A 15,119-nucleotide genomic window follows, 5' to 3' on the forward strand; every position below is an offset into this window, starting at 1 on the left:
CGCTGCACCCCTCCGTATCGCGCAAGCCTCCGTGCGAACACGTGGATTTGTGAAGCGTGCGCGCTTGCAGGCTGTTGGACAAATGCAGTCTGCGTCCACGCGGGGGCAGCCTGGCTCAAAGCACGGCAGCGCCGCTCGCGAACCGCGCGTTGTTCACACACTCGCGCCGTGTGTCCAGCGAGCAGCAACAAACAGCACGCCGACAGCTGCAGGAGACAAGAGTGTACAACGCGTTTTTAATTGAGCAACGTTATTACAATTAGGAGCTTGTGAACAGAGATGATGGTGGGAGGGGATTCCAAAGTGGAGCAGTGCGAGGGAAGAAGCAGAGAGAAGGGAGGTGACCAGCAGTGGAGTGAGGGGGTGAGTGGGTGGATGGGTGAGTGGGTGGATGGGTGAGTGGGTGGATGGGTGAGTGGGTGGGTGGATGGGTGAGTGGGTAGATGGGTGAGTGAGTGGGTGGATGGGTGAGTGGGTGGATGGGTGAGTGGGTGGGAGAGTGCGGTGTTTTGACCTGCGCTGTGGTGAGTGGGTGGGTGAGTGAGTAGGTTGGTTAGTGAGTGGGTGAGTGGCTTGGTTAGTGGGTGAGTGAGTGGATTGGTTAGTGAGTGGGTTGGTTAGTGAGTGGGTTGGTTAGGGGGTTGGTTAGTAGGTTGGTTAGTGAATAAGTGAGTGGGTTGGCGAGTGGGTTGGTTAGTGGGTTGATGAGTCGGTTGGTAAGTGGGTTGGTTAGTGGGTAAGTGAGTGGGTTGGTGAGTGTGTGGGTGAGTGGGTTGGTGAGTGGGTGTGTGAGTGGGTGTGTGAGTGCGGTATCGTGACCTGCACTGTGATGGTGGAACAGTGTGGGTGAGACAGAACAGTCTGAGAGACGGAGCTCTGAACATGGGAGGTGTTCCCACGAGGAATGAGGAAAGGCTGGAATTCGATCGGTGTTCCTGCAGCACCGCTGATAACTGTTCATAAGGACCAGCGATTCAAGCGGCCAGACGGACATCACATGTCAAGTGTTCGATAGCAGTCGTCACGTACGATTACAGGTTACACCGCTTAAGCTGTGCATTTTAGACGGAATTTCTAAACATCGCGGGGAGTGAAAGTCACAACAGAGGACATCCATTGCACCAAAGGTGAGAGAGCCATTAGTGCTATTATCTGCCTATGATAAAGTGGATGGGCAGCAGTGAGTCAGTAACATTGACTTGTAAGTGAAGGGCACGCTATTGAACGGCATTCCGTTGTGTTGGGTTTAATTCCGTCGACTGTATCCGCAAAATCCCTGCTGTGATTAAAATAACATTGCCTGCCCGATATGGTCAATATACTCTCATTATCTCCCTCTCTTCACGCGACGACGACGAGATTGCACGGCGCAAGAATGCGTGGCTTTGTATTCTGATGGTGGGGGCCGTGTTGTCAGATTCGGACGGTCGACCGCGGAGAAGCCTCGAGCCGGTGAATTTTTTCACGCTCATTAATTGCAAATGCACAAGCACAGGGAGACTTGAGTGTGAGCTCGGCGCTGGCTGGAGACCTCAACGCCGCCTCCTTTACCAAAACACTCTGCGTGCCATGAGCTGTGAGAGAACGATTGGTCGGTCGGCCTCGCTAATCGTGCTCTTGTCTGTTGTGTGATGTGCAAGATTGTGACGGAAATAAACTTGTTTTTACATTCATTACGAAATTCGCGTTCCTTCAAGCCTTTTGGTTTCTGCAATGGACGGCCACCCAAGTGATGCAACGCTCGATATTTTTGTGTGTAGGTGCCGATTAGATTATAATCTTATATAATTATTCTGCAGCGGGACCGTGAGAAGTGGCGGTGGTGGCGTGGGGAGCCCTGAATCCAGCAGTGGATCAACCACGGCTGATAACGATTATAGGAAATTAATTCATTAGCTGTACTATTCAATAACACTAATTTACCACCTCAGCCTTCCAAGGTTGCAATTAATATAAACCATCCCAAAGTCGCTTTTCAGAAACAAATAAATCATCGACCGTAAAATAATTTGCGTAAATGCTGCTGCTGCTGCTTTCGTGACTGCAGGAATTCACATTCTTTGGGTCTTTCGGTAAAGTCACGTAGATAGAATCAAAGAAAATAACAAAAAACTTCGATGTTTAGATCGCAACACAATCGACGACCGCTTGTGTTGCGATCGAAACGCCGTAGTTTATTTAAATTTTCTATCTACGTGACTTTACCGAAAGACCCAAAGAAAACTGGTGGAGGATGATGCGGGAGTTGCGAACAAATCACTCGAGGTCCCGGTAAACGCGGCTGAGGTTGCTGCTGCTGCTTGGACAGGCTGAGCGGAGTTAATATTTGTGTCATCTCCCGAAGCAGCTGCTGCTTCTGCTGCTGGCGGCTGCTGCTGCTGGCTGCTGCTGCTGCTGCTGCTGGCTGCTGCTGCTGCTGGCGGCGCTGCTGCTGCTGCTGCTGGCGGCTGCTGCTGCTGCTGCTGGCTGGCTGCTGCTGCTGCTGCTGCTGGCGGCTTGCTGCTGCTGCTGCTGGCGGCTGCTGCTGCTGCTGCTGGCGGCTGTTGCTGCTGCTGCTGCTGGCGGCTGTGCTGCTGCTGCTGCTGGCGGCTGCTGCTGCTGCTGCTGCTGGCTGCTGCTGCTGCTGCTCGGCTGGCTGCTGCTGCTGCTGCTGCTGCTGGCGGCTGCTGCTGCTGCTGCTGGCGGCTGTTGCTGCTGCTGCTGCTGGCGGCTGCTGCTGCTGCTGCTGGCGGCTGCTGCTGCTGCTGCTGGCGGCTGTTGCTGCTGCTGCTGCTGGCGGCTGCTGCTGCTGCTGCTGCTGGCGGCTGCTGCTGCTGCTGCTGGCGGCTGCTGCTGCTGCTGCTGCTGGCGGCTGCTGCTGCTGCTGCTGGCGGCTGCTGCTGCTGCTGGCGGCTGCTGCTGCTGCTGCTGCTGGCGGGTTCCGAGAAGCGTGGAGTGTCAATGATGGAACGAAGGTCGCTGGAGCTCACGGGTGGGGGATGCGGTCGTGTGCGTGTTGGGAGCTCTGCAAACGCCGCTACTCTGGGGAGTGAATGCCAGCCGCTTTATCTCTGGGCACAATTTCTCTGACGCTTCTCTCATTTTTTCTTTTTTACAAATGTCACGATAATTTATGCCAATTTACTTTCCCATTATTGTCAAGCTCCGGTCCACAATTCTCATTTCTTAACGGCTATGATCATTGTAATGTTGTGCTATTATATAGTATAGCTAATTAATTGCCTATTGTCATCGGCCGTGGGCGAATCATTGCTTGGTGAAAGCCGCCAGAAGCCGCCATGATCTTGCAGTCGAGGGAATCCTGGGCTGATGACATCGCTCCGTCTCCACGGCGGACGTCCTCCCGGGCTAACAGCCCGTCGACGTGGACTGCTGCTGTTGTGCTACGTTGTCAGCAAAGAATAGCACAACAACAACAACGACAACATCCGTTGTTGTGCAGTACTATAATCCATCTACGCTCCCCGCCAGTGCCGGATTAAGTTAGTGCGGGGGCCTGTAGCATATGTTATAAAGGGGCCCTAAATAAATCAAAATTAACACAAATATTAAAACACATTTTTAACTTGCATAGTAAAGTAATTGTATTTTTTCATTTTCTATACAGCCAGATAATAAGATAATCGCTAACCTTAAACATCCAGTCGTTCATAAAAGTTGAAGGCAGTATAGTACTATAGTAATAAAGCAAGTGCAGAATCACTGAACCGGAATTGATAGCTTGAAAGCATTTAGCGCGGTGCCCTTGAAAGTGCAGGGCCCGTCGCTACTACATATGTAGCTACTTTTGCTACTAGGATAATCCGGCACTGCTCCCCGCCATCAACAACCGTCCGTGACCAGTGTGGTGAAGTATGGTCAAATGAGCAGCCACAACCCGCCCGGCGTGGGGAGGCATCCTCATCCAGCAGTAGACCGACGCTGTATACGAGGAGCTTCGCAACCAACGCCACGGCTCGCTGAGCTTGATTTTTGTGACGTTTCGCGCAGTGTGGCTGTCGGGAGAAGCGCTGTGTAAATGTCGCAATGCTCCTGGCAAGGTCATTGCTTCACAGCAATCAACAGGAATGTAAACAGACTTTCAACTGCGGGGACAATGAGCCAAGAATATCGAGAGCGCGGCGTGATCGTGATGCGCGGTCACCGGCTGTTTGTGTCGTTGGAGCAGACGCATTGCGTGTCCTCCACGAGGCTTGCAGAGAAGATAAATAATCAGAAAAACTCCACGCGTTCGTCAGCAACACGGAGAGGACCTCTGACCGGGCAGATCAGCGCTCGTGCGAGCAGCTCGCGATCGGAAGGAAGGTTGCGAGTTCAAATCCTGGTTGGGTGTTGACTCAGCCCATCATCCCTACGGGGTCGGTAAAATTGCTACTGCGTCGTGGTCAAGTCAACAGTGGTGAAATTTTGACTTACAACTTTCGTGACTGCAGGAATTCATATTCTTTGGTTCTTTCGGTAAAGTCACGTAGATAGAAAATACAATAAAAATAATAAAAATAAAAACAAAAACTCACGACGTTTCGATCGCAACACAAGCGGTCGTCATTGAGCCTGATGACGGCCGCTTGTGTTGCGATCGAAACGCCTTGATTCTTTATTTTATTGTCATTTAAATTGTATTATCTATCTACGCGAATTTACCGAAAGAACCAAATAATATCAACAGTGGTTGTTTTCTGGAGAAACTGGCTCCCGCCATAATGTGGAATTCCCACTCCCGACTCAGGGCTGTTAACAGGAGACGACCATTGCCTCAATGCTCCCGTGAGCAGCGGGAGGAGATTGCTGCGACTTGGAAAAGGAAAATTATAACAGGCGATGTTTCGGCAAGAGGCCAAACGCATTGCGACTACCGTATAGGGCTTCCCTTGTAGGGAGGGCCTCAGCTGATATTTGTTATTGGGCGCCACTGCCCGTGCAGCGCCACAATCCGGCGTGGTTCATGTTGAAAGACTGCAAGTCGTGACGATTCAATGGCCGCATTCTTCGCCACCCACCCCGATGTGTGTGTTTTAGGCAACGCTTCGCGGCGTTAAGTAATTAACATTATCGGGTGTTACACCGGCGAGTACAGCTGTGATTAATCACCGGAACAGACGCTGCATCACACAGTGAGTTGTTCTGTTTCGGAGTTCTTATTATAATCGAGCGGTGACGCAGCGCTTAACCCGCTGTGCTATGAAACCCGCAGCAGACTCGAGCCACATCTAACACGTGGCGATAGATAACTGAACCGGTGCTGGCTCCCTTAACCAACCTGCCCTGACCAACATGGTGAAGTATGGTCAATCAACCCCCATCAACGGAAGGTGTGGTGGGGAAGCCCTTCTTCCAGCAGTGAGATTGACAGAGGGCTGTACAAAAAGATGAATGTACAGATTTTAGATTTCTGTCTGAATTTATATTGATTTGTGTTACATATTTTACTGATACAAAAAGCACACGACCAGCTGGCAAAACACTGAGATATCTGAGCACTCAGCGAGGCATGGCCGGCGATTATAAATTCTGTCCACACACGCGTTTCCCACTCACACCGATGTGCTGCATGCAGATGGAGGCAGCGCCGTGGTGACTCTCCACTGCTGGCTCCAGAGTTGCGAACAGATCCTCCATCTCATGGCAGGACTCCAGTGACACAACTGGGAATATTGCTTCAGAATTAAAATAATTTAGCTTTGTTACTTTGTAGCAGTAACAATAATGTAATTGTGTGTGCGCGTTTTGATTTAAAGCTTTCGTGACTGCAGGGATTCATTTTCTTGGTTCTTTCGGTAAAGTCACGTAGAAAGGAAATAATAAAATAATAAAAATAAAACATAATAAAAATAATTCTCACGACGTTTCGGCTGCTTGCGTTGTGGCCGAAATGTCGTGAGAATTATTTTATTATGTTTTATTTTTTTTATTTTATTATTTCCCTTCTACGTGACTTTACCGAAAGAACCAATAAAATGTGTGTGTGCGGTTCAACCACACCATGCTGACGATTGCATTTAATCATTCCCAGCAGCGCAAATGAGCATTGAAGCGTTTCCTGTTTGTACCGGTGAGTCAGTGGTAGGCATTCCACATTCCTATGACAGGGGAGGAATCTATCCATGGCACAAGCACTGCTGACACCTGAGGGTGATGCGCTTAGTCAACCCCCAACGTGGATTCGAACTCACAACTTTCCGATTGGCAGCTTCTCGCCCTGCCGCTGAGCCGCGCGCCTGGAATGTGCGCCCGGAATGTTCGCGCAGGACAGGTTCGCGTTGATCACCCTCAGCGGAGTGAGATCGCTGCATCCGATAATACGGCGCTGATTTATGGACGGAGCGGACATCTCACATTGATTTCATTTCCCCTTATCAATGCGCAGTGCTTATTTAGCGCATGAGATAGGCTGGGGTTTTGACAATCGGTGCATATCTGGTCCTGCAGCGCTGGCCTACTGATCCCGTTGGGCGGATTTAAGAAATGTTAAAATTGACGTGGGAATAAATAACTTCCTCTGAGAGCAATTCGATGTTCTGGCGTTGGATTCAAAGTTATGTCCGCTGTCAATAAATTCACCAAATCGAGGCCACTGCTCTTTGTTTAGTAAACGGTGCTCAGAGCAAATGAGAGTAGCCACATCACACCGATAATTATCATCACCTTGGCGGCGTGCGGCTGACAAGACCTGCCGTTGGGATCCGTGGCACCGTGAGTGGCCGTGATGGTCGCGTTTTGCCCGCACTTTCGACACCGCAAAACAGAATCGAAGAGACGTTCGCGACGACCGGCCATCGGCAGCCACGGGCATCTCATGCCAAGTGCCGGGACGCGAGACCGCCAGAGGATGGATGGGAATTCACCGCGCAGATTTTGCAAATGAGCCCCCGCACAGCGCAATGAACGAGCAAGTGAGAAATCGCGCGGTCGCTCATTCATTTATTCGCTCGCGCGCGGTAAACAAACGAATGAATACACGAACGTAGATGGAGAGATAATAATAATGTCACAATGGGTGGCCCCACATGTCGGCTGCGCTGGGGAGGTTCCCTGCAGCTGTTGTCGCACGGACGCAGCGAGACGTGAGGGTGTGAGCTGCGTGGTGTGAGCCGTGTGGTGTGTGCTGTTGTGTAAACCGTGTGGTGTGAGCTGCGTGGTGTGTGCTGTGTTGCTGTGAGCTGTGTGGTGTGTGCTGTGTGGTGTGTGCTGTGTGGTGTGTGCTGTTGTGTAAACCGTGTGGTGTGAGCTGCGTGGTGTGTGCTGTGTAGCTGTGAGCTGTGTGGTGTGATGTGCTGCGTGGTGTGAGCTGCGTGGTGTGTGCTGTTGTGTAAACCGTGTGGTGTGAGCTGCGTGGAGATGGGGAGTCCGTGTGTTTGCCATCCGTGCCCCGAGGGTTCACTCGCACGTGACGTGACACCAGGACTGAGATGAGCACTGAGTGTGTCCTGTGTCTGTATACACACAGGAGGAGATGTCAGCACGATCCGTCTGGATCAGCATCCCGGGAAAAGAGATGTTTGTACCCGGCACATTACATCCAGCAGACACCTCGCCGTGGTTGTGGCTACTGGTTACATGCCGCATACTCCGATCTGTCAGTAGTGACCTGGAAAGCAGTTTCCATTGAGAAATTAATCAGAATATTTATTAAAATGGGGGAATCTGATAAGCTATAAAGCTCTTTTTCACAAATGTCCAGCAGGGGCGGGTTCGAACGCTTTAACAACAAACACGATAGGAGTGCAAAGTACAAGAAAGGTAAACAAATCACCCAAACACGTGCACATTCTATAAATTAATCCATGGGTCTCAGAGTGAGACTTTCATCGCCAAAACGCATTTTCTTATCATCATCAGCACCATCTGTCAAGATCTATCCACCGCTGGCTATCGCATCGCCACCAGTAGGCGCATGCATGTTGTGTGTGTAAGCCGTGTCAGAGCCAAGCCGTGATCTTCCCCAGCCCAGTCCAGATCAGTGACAGCCATTTATCACGAAACGTTGCCTAAACGTCGCCGATGTTATACTTTTCCTTTTAAGGTTGCGTTGTTATTGGCGACCGTGTTTGGTTTTTTTCTCTGAGTGGAACTGGGATCACAGTGAAGGACATTCACGTGGCGGGACGAGACCAGGTTGGAGGGCTTCGGTCTAACCCAGGGCTCGGCAAACAGAATAACAAGAAGAGCCATTTATTTTAAATTCGGTAAACAAACTCAATATTTCAAGAGCTGCAATGCACTGTGTGATGAATACGAGACGGTGGTCCTTAATAAATAACGTCACGAAACGGTCATTAAAGAGCCGCATGTTGTCGACCCCCTGGTCTAACTGAACTTGAAAGGGCATTATTATGATTACACACGTGATACATGTGGAATGAGTGTATGTTTTATATTTGTGTGTAATTTACACACACACACCGCAGGCACGGAGAATTCGCAGCATTGGTTTGGGAGCCCCAGCAGAGAGGACTCGTTGAGCTCCGGGACACATTCTTTGTTGTTGATACCCGGGCTACACAATTTATAATAATGACACTTCAGCGATGTTCTGAGTTAACAGATTCCGATTTCGTTCATCACAAAGGTGAGAAGAAAGTCCCGAACAAAGGCAACGAGAACTGGGATCCAATCCATGGCTGGAAGTGCAATAAACATTCAAAGCCTTTGGAGATTCAATTCCCGATTCAAAGCCAAACCCAACACCTCCCAGGAGTTGGAGGCAACAAAAGCGGCCCCAAATAATTATCTTCTCGCTCTGATGGAAACATTGCGCTCGACGTGAGGCAAGGAGGCGCTGCATCACAGCGGCACGCGACGTGAGGCGACGCGGGGTTGGTGGCACACGGGAAGACACCGGGTGAAGTCAGACAGCATCATCAGAAGAAGCTGTCGGATGATAATGCATTAAAATATTACGACGCCCGGATGCTTAAAATAACGAGGACGATAACCGAGTGCGTTCGCTATCCGTGCCATTTTCACGGCGCTAGCAGAACCGCCCAGAGGAGGCCCAGGGTAGATTGCCATGTGGGGCCCAGGGTAGGATGCCATGTGGGGCCCAGGGTAAAATTCCATGTGGGGCCCAGGGTAGAATGCCATGTGGGGCCCAGGGTAGAATGCCATGTGGGGCACAGGGTAGAATGCCATGTGGAGCCCAGGGTAGAATGCCATGTGGGGCACAGGGTAGAATGCCATGTGGGGCCCAGGGTAGAATGCCATGTGGGGCCCAGGGTAGAATGCTATGTGGGGCCCAGGGTAGGATGCCATGTGGGGCACAGGGTAGAATGCCATGTGGGGCCCAGGGTAGAATGCCATGTGGGGCCCAGGGTAGGATGCCATGTGGGGCCCAGGGTAGAATGCCATGTGGGGCCCAGGGTAGAATGCCATGTGGGGCACAGGGTAGGATGCCATGTGAGGCCCAGAGTAGGATGTCATGTGGGGCCCAGAGTAGAATGTCATGTGGGGCCCAGGGTAGATTGCCATGTGGGGCCCAGGGTAGATTGCCATGTGGGGCACAGGGTAGATTGCCATGTGGGGCCCAGGGTAGATTGCCATGTGGGGCACAGGGTAGATTGCCATGTGGGGCCCAGGGTAGGATGACATGTCGGGCCCAGGGTAGAATGCCATGTGGGACCCGGGGTAGGATGCCATGTGGGGCCCAGGGTAGATTGCCATGTGGGGCACAGGGTAGATTGCCATGTGGGGCACAGGGTAGGATGACATGTGGGGCCCAGGGTAGAATGCCATGTGGGACCCGGGGTAGGATGCCATGTGGGGCCCAGGGTAGATTGCCATGTGGGGCACAGGATAGATTGCCATGTGGGGCCCAGGGTAGGATGACATGTGGGGCCCAGGATAGGATGTCATGTGGGACCCGGGGTAGGATGCCATGTGGGACCCAGGGTAGATTGCCATATGAGGCCCAGGGTAGGATACCATGTGGAGCCCAGGGTAGGACACCATGTGGGGCCCAGGATAGGATGTCATGTGGGATCCGGGGTAGGATGCCATGTGGGGCCCCCTTATTCCAACATCCACGGGCGCCTATAGTTTGCCAGTAAGGGGTGATGTTGCTCTAAGCCTATCGTCAATAGGGGCAATAGTTAAGTATGGCGTGTATTCGATTGTCAACACGCCCGCAGTATTAACCAGGGTGGCCGCCCGGATCGATTCGTGAACCTCTGCAAAAAGTCGCAAACGCACTACTCGCTGGGGCAGGTCTCAAAATCTCTCCAAATCGGCTCTGAGCGGGCAAGACAGATGGGCACAACGCACACACTGTGCAGCCGTGGGGAAGCCACGCAGGGAACACCGCATTGAGATCTGTGCACGTTGAGATTCACCAACCCGCCACTGAGCAGCGTGGTCAAGTCTGGTCACATGCCTCCCATTTCGTCGGGATGCATCATTCAGCAGCTGTATACATTTTTAGGATAAATTAGAGGAAAATCAAATATTGGTTTTACAATTATAACTTTTTTATTTTAAATACTGTTGAATCAGAATAATAATGTTCGGCACTATTATTATTATTAATTGTAGCGCAGTGATGACCAATATCATCCATAATGAGTGATTCACTCATCACTGCTCTACGAGCCCAGTTACTCCAGGCCACTGCTAACGTCGGAAGCTACCAGCATCTGAAGCAGTCTTGGACCTTCCTCAGGTGGCCTCTGCCTTGAATGAGTACCTGGCGGGGTAGGTGTGAACATCGGCACTGGGGAGACAAAGGCAGTCGGCCCTGGTGCTTGCCACTCCGTGGTACGGCGCCACTTGGGACCGTGCGAGGCAAGCGGGCGAGTGCCTTTTGTCTTCACGCGCGGGCGTGCAGGTTTTATTTTATTTTAAACGGGCGCTGAACATTTCGCCGGCAAATGTGGAGAAATGAGGCGCTTTACAGCGTTTACTCTGAGAAACACGAAGGCCCATCAGCGACCTTCGCCGTGGGGTCTGGACGTCCCGAATGAACGATGCAATCGGGCCAAGGCTATGACATTGGCTGCTTAACACGTAGGCTTTCGCGACCAATATCATCCATAATGTAGTTTTTACGACTGGCCAAGACTAATTTTCTAAGCTATCGAAATTGAGAGAAAAAATGTTGAACCGTTCGGATAGCTCCAGGCTCAGTGCTGCTTGGAAGCGAATAATCAAATAATGTATTGTTTAAATGTATGTTTATACAGGTCACCATACGTCAATTGGGAATTACCTGTACGCAGACAAGAACAGGTACTGCTATTTCAGTGCACGCAAACGACAGGAGGGACAAAAACAATGTTCATGAATAATGTACGTTGGTTACCACATGAATAACCCAACCGGCAATGGATACCCATTGTAATTTATATGCATTCAAGAATCCACTCCCCCCCCCCCCCTTCGCACGTGAAGGGCTCACAGGTGAGCGACATCACATCCATCCCTCTATTTAAGGAACGAAACAGGACGATTTCTCCAAAAATGTGGCTGTCCGCCTGATTAAGCTAGTTGTAATCACTGGCGAAACATCGTACTCAGATTGTAAATGTTGTGGATTTGCTCTTCAACACACCGGTTAGTGCTGTACTAGTAACGAATTGTCATGTTCTGTTTATCGTGACATACCTTACTAATCGGCTGTGTCGGATGGTGGCGAGTTTAACGACACGTTAACATTTGCGCGACCTAACCCAAAACAAAACCCTATATTACAATGGCTCTTGTCCAAGCAACATCGGCGCACCTCTCGACGTGCCAAGCTAGGTGTCCCAAACATTCGCTCGCTCGCACGATGCCTCTCTCGTGCAGGCAAACGCCGCGAGGCTGCCGATTGTTTTTTTGTTGTTGTCGAGACGAGAGCAGGGTGCGTGAGTCAGACTCATCGCGGTTCTATTGACCCTGCTGCCGCCCTGCGACGGGAGGTCGTTAATCCACAGTTCGGGAGACATTTACATGGCCGCTGGCGCTGATTGATGGGGCGGTCAAGCGACGGGAGATTAAATGACCTCAGCTAGGCGCAGCCACAACATCGCTTCTCCTCTCTCCGAGCGCGCTCTACTCTCCGCTGCCTGGCAGTGGGCGGTAAACGCCATTAAGGGGCAATTATTTGGGCAAGAAGACAACATTTGTTTCCTGATTTGCTGTTTTAGGAAAAGCCATTAATGGACGGCGGGGAAATGAGCTGCTGCTGACGAAACGCGGCGGGGGATTGCGCGACGATTATCTCTGAGTCGCCGTTTGCCAGCCACCACTTCTCGACGGACCCGCCGAGTGCACATTTCTGTCACGATCAATCATCGGGTGCGCGCGGCGGGGTAGTGGCTTGATTTGCACACGAAGGGACCACGGAAAGATGCACCGTAGGAAGTCGTGAGGTCTCGTGTTGGAGAAGCAGCCGCGATCGGAGTTATTTCATGATCATCATCAGCCATGGTCAAGCTACTGCTGGATGAAGGCCTCTACAAGCCCGTCGCCACCTCTCAAACAAAAGTTTTTTTATCCTTCCCCCGCACCTCCGATTATATCAGTTGGCTACGTACGGTGCGACAGAAGTTCAATATACATGCATACAAGAGTAGCTGGAGATCGAACTTTCCTTGAAAAAATGACAATTTTAAAGAAATAAATCTCTTAAATCTGGAACAAGTTTTCGACTCTTTGACAGAAACTTTCAAGTCACCGCAAAGTCCGTTTCTACAGCAGGCCCTCCACAATTGCCCCGACACTTCTCAAAGAGTCGCGGATTTACATTACACACCCTCTTGCTCGATGACCTCCTACTCATTTAAGTCTGAGTCGACCTAGGACCCGGAATGAATCTCAAGTGGCCGGGGGTTCATAGCGCAGTGGTGGGCCACCAGTCCCCACGCCCGCTCGCTCACGCTGCCCGCGCGAGACGCTCCTCAGTGGAGGGTGCAGCACACCGGCCATGCGCCGTTACCCCATTAAACGCATCCTGAAATAATGGCTTTTAATAACCGGTATCTGCATGAAAACCGGTTTAAAAAAACGGTTACCGGTCTGGCAGCGAGGCGCCACGAGGTTCACGGGGCCTCCGTGGCCGTGCTCGTCTTGCTCTGCCACAGCTCCAGTGGCCACTGCCGGGTCCCGCGGCCACGGGAGATGAGCGAAGTGGAACGCGTCGCCTCGGATTGTGGCAGAGAATCCCCTCCGCCTCGCGCCTCATCGCCGATCCACTCCCGGTCGAGAGCAGAGACCGCGCCGCGCGGGTCGTTATTTGTACCGTGCTTCACCACATTGGTCGATGCGTTTGCCCGATTCTGTCCACGTTGTTGTTATCGTTACGATATCATTTTGTGTAATTAGCGTTGCCATACTTCGTACAGTGCCGCAATATTGCAGGTTCGTTCCTCTGATGAGTATTTGGTTTTTTTTTACGCCAGAATATGATGAAAACAAAACACAGTCGCTCATCTTCGTTGATCACACGATGCATCGTTATACCTGGCAAATCAATATGGAAATAAATAATTCATGAGCATCAATCATGCACTATTGACTACGCAATTTGTAGCCAGATCGGTTGGACTATCGAAACTCCCTCGTGGCGCGTTGAGCATTTTCCATGAAAGGAATAGAGTAGTCCAATAGAGTAGTCGCCCTATTGTAAATGGAATAGAGCAGTCGCGCTGCTGTGAATGCGCTGAGTCCGTTCGTCTCACGACCGACCACTGCCCATGGCACGCTGACACGGGAGGCACGGACTCCGTACGCATCCGCAAACTCCCTCCCGACGCCATCGGTTGGATTACCAAACCAGGGACACAGGTGCAATGATGCCCGGCTCCTCTCTACACGCTGTACGAGGGACTGGTCATCAGATTTTCGGCCATTTCCGCAACTCGAGTACATGGACTTGATTCCCTTCTTGAGTGGCACCCCCTCCCCCCCCCCCCCCCGAGGCTTTTGTGAAGAAGAAAAAAAAATGTCTATTGACTCGAAAAAATTCAAACAAGTATAGACACAATGTACACTTAGCATGCCATGATACTCAATAACAGCTGCTACTACACAAACAGAAACCGGCACGCAGCGAGACGGGGGTGGGTGGATGGCGAGGGGGGGGGGTCTCTGTTGCAGCCATGGAGAACGATCTCTGCATCAGAAACGCGCGCGTGAATATTGGCAGGCACAGACTGCGACGGGGCCCTGGGGGTTCCGGGCCAGGCCCGCGAGATGCAGCGGCGAGCGGCGATCTCCCACGCATCGGAATGTTGTCGATGGTCGGTTATAAAGGTCACCCCTCCGGAATCTCAGCGCCCCCCCTCCCCCACCAGACAAAACAAAGATCCCCCGTATAGCCTTAACAGACTGTAGGGGCAAGTGCTGTAAGCGAGCACCTATGAAGGCCGGAACGGTACACGAGGGGGTGGGTGGCCAGCACCACGCCCGACCGCCTTTGTCTCCCTAGTGGCGATGTTTACACACCGCACCAGGTACTCATTTGAGGCTGAGTCAACCTAGGGGAGGCCCAGGACCGGTTCAGATAATCGTCACTGGTGTTTGCCGTGAGCGTGAATCGATCCCGGGTCGCCAGGTTCGTAGTGCAGCGCGCTGACCGCTACACCACCGCTCCCCACCAGACACCCCCTACCTCACGCACACGTGCGGCGGTTGCTGCGCTACTGACGGAGTGGCCGCATGGATTGCTACGTCGATGCGACTCTCATAAATTTGCACACCGAATTTGAAATTCAAATTCACTTTAGGATTTGAACATCACACGCGGTATTGTGGGGAGCGGTAGTGGAGCGGTTAGCGCTACGAAGGCCGGAGAGCCGAGTTCGATTGCCGCTCACGTCCAACACCGGTGACGATTATCTGAACCGATCCTGGGCCTCCCCTATGTCGGCTTCGGCTCAAATGAGTACCTGGTGTGGTGTGTAAACAGTACCACTGGGGAAGACAAAGGCGGACGGCCGTGGTGTTGGCCATCCAACCCTCGTGTGTTGTTACGGCCTTCATAGGCGCTACTCGATAACAGCACTTGCTCCCAAAAAAACTGATTAAGGCTATTTGGGGAATTTTCGTTTGTTGTTGCATGAAAACAACATTTGATATTGAAGTCGTCTCAATTGAATAATTGACAGCCTTTGCGACGCAAAGGCAGCGGACACGCAAAGTTTGCG

Source organism: Lethenteron reissneri, chromosome 14 (assembly GCF_015708825.2).
Source record: "Lethenteron reissneri isolate LAM-NWPU_2019-01 chromosome 14, ASM1570882v1, whole genome shotgun sequence".
Lineage (NCBI taxonomy): Eukaryota > Metazoa > Chordata > Hyperoartia > Petromyzontiformes > Petromyzontidae > Lethenteron > Lethenteron reissneri.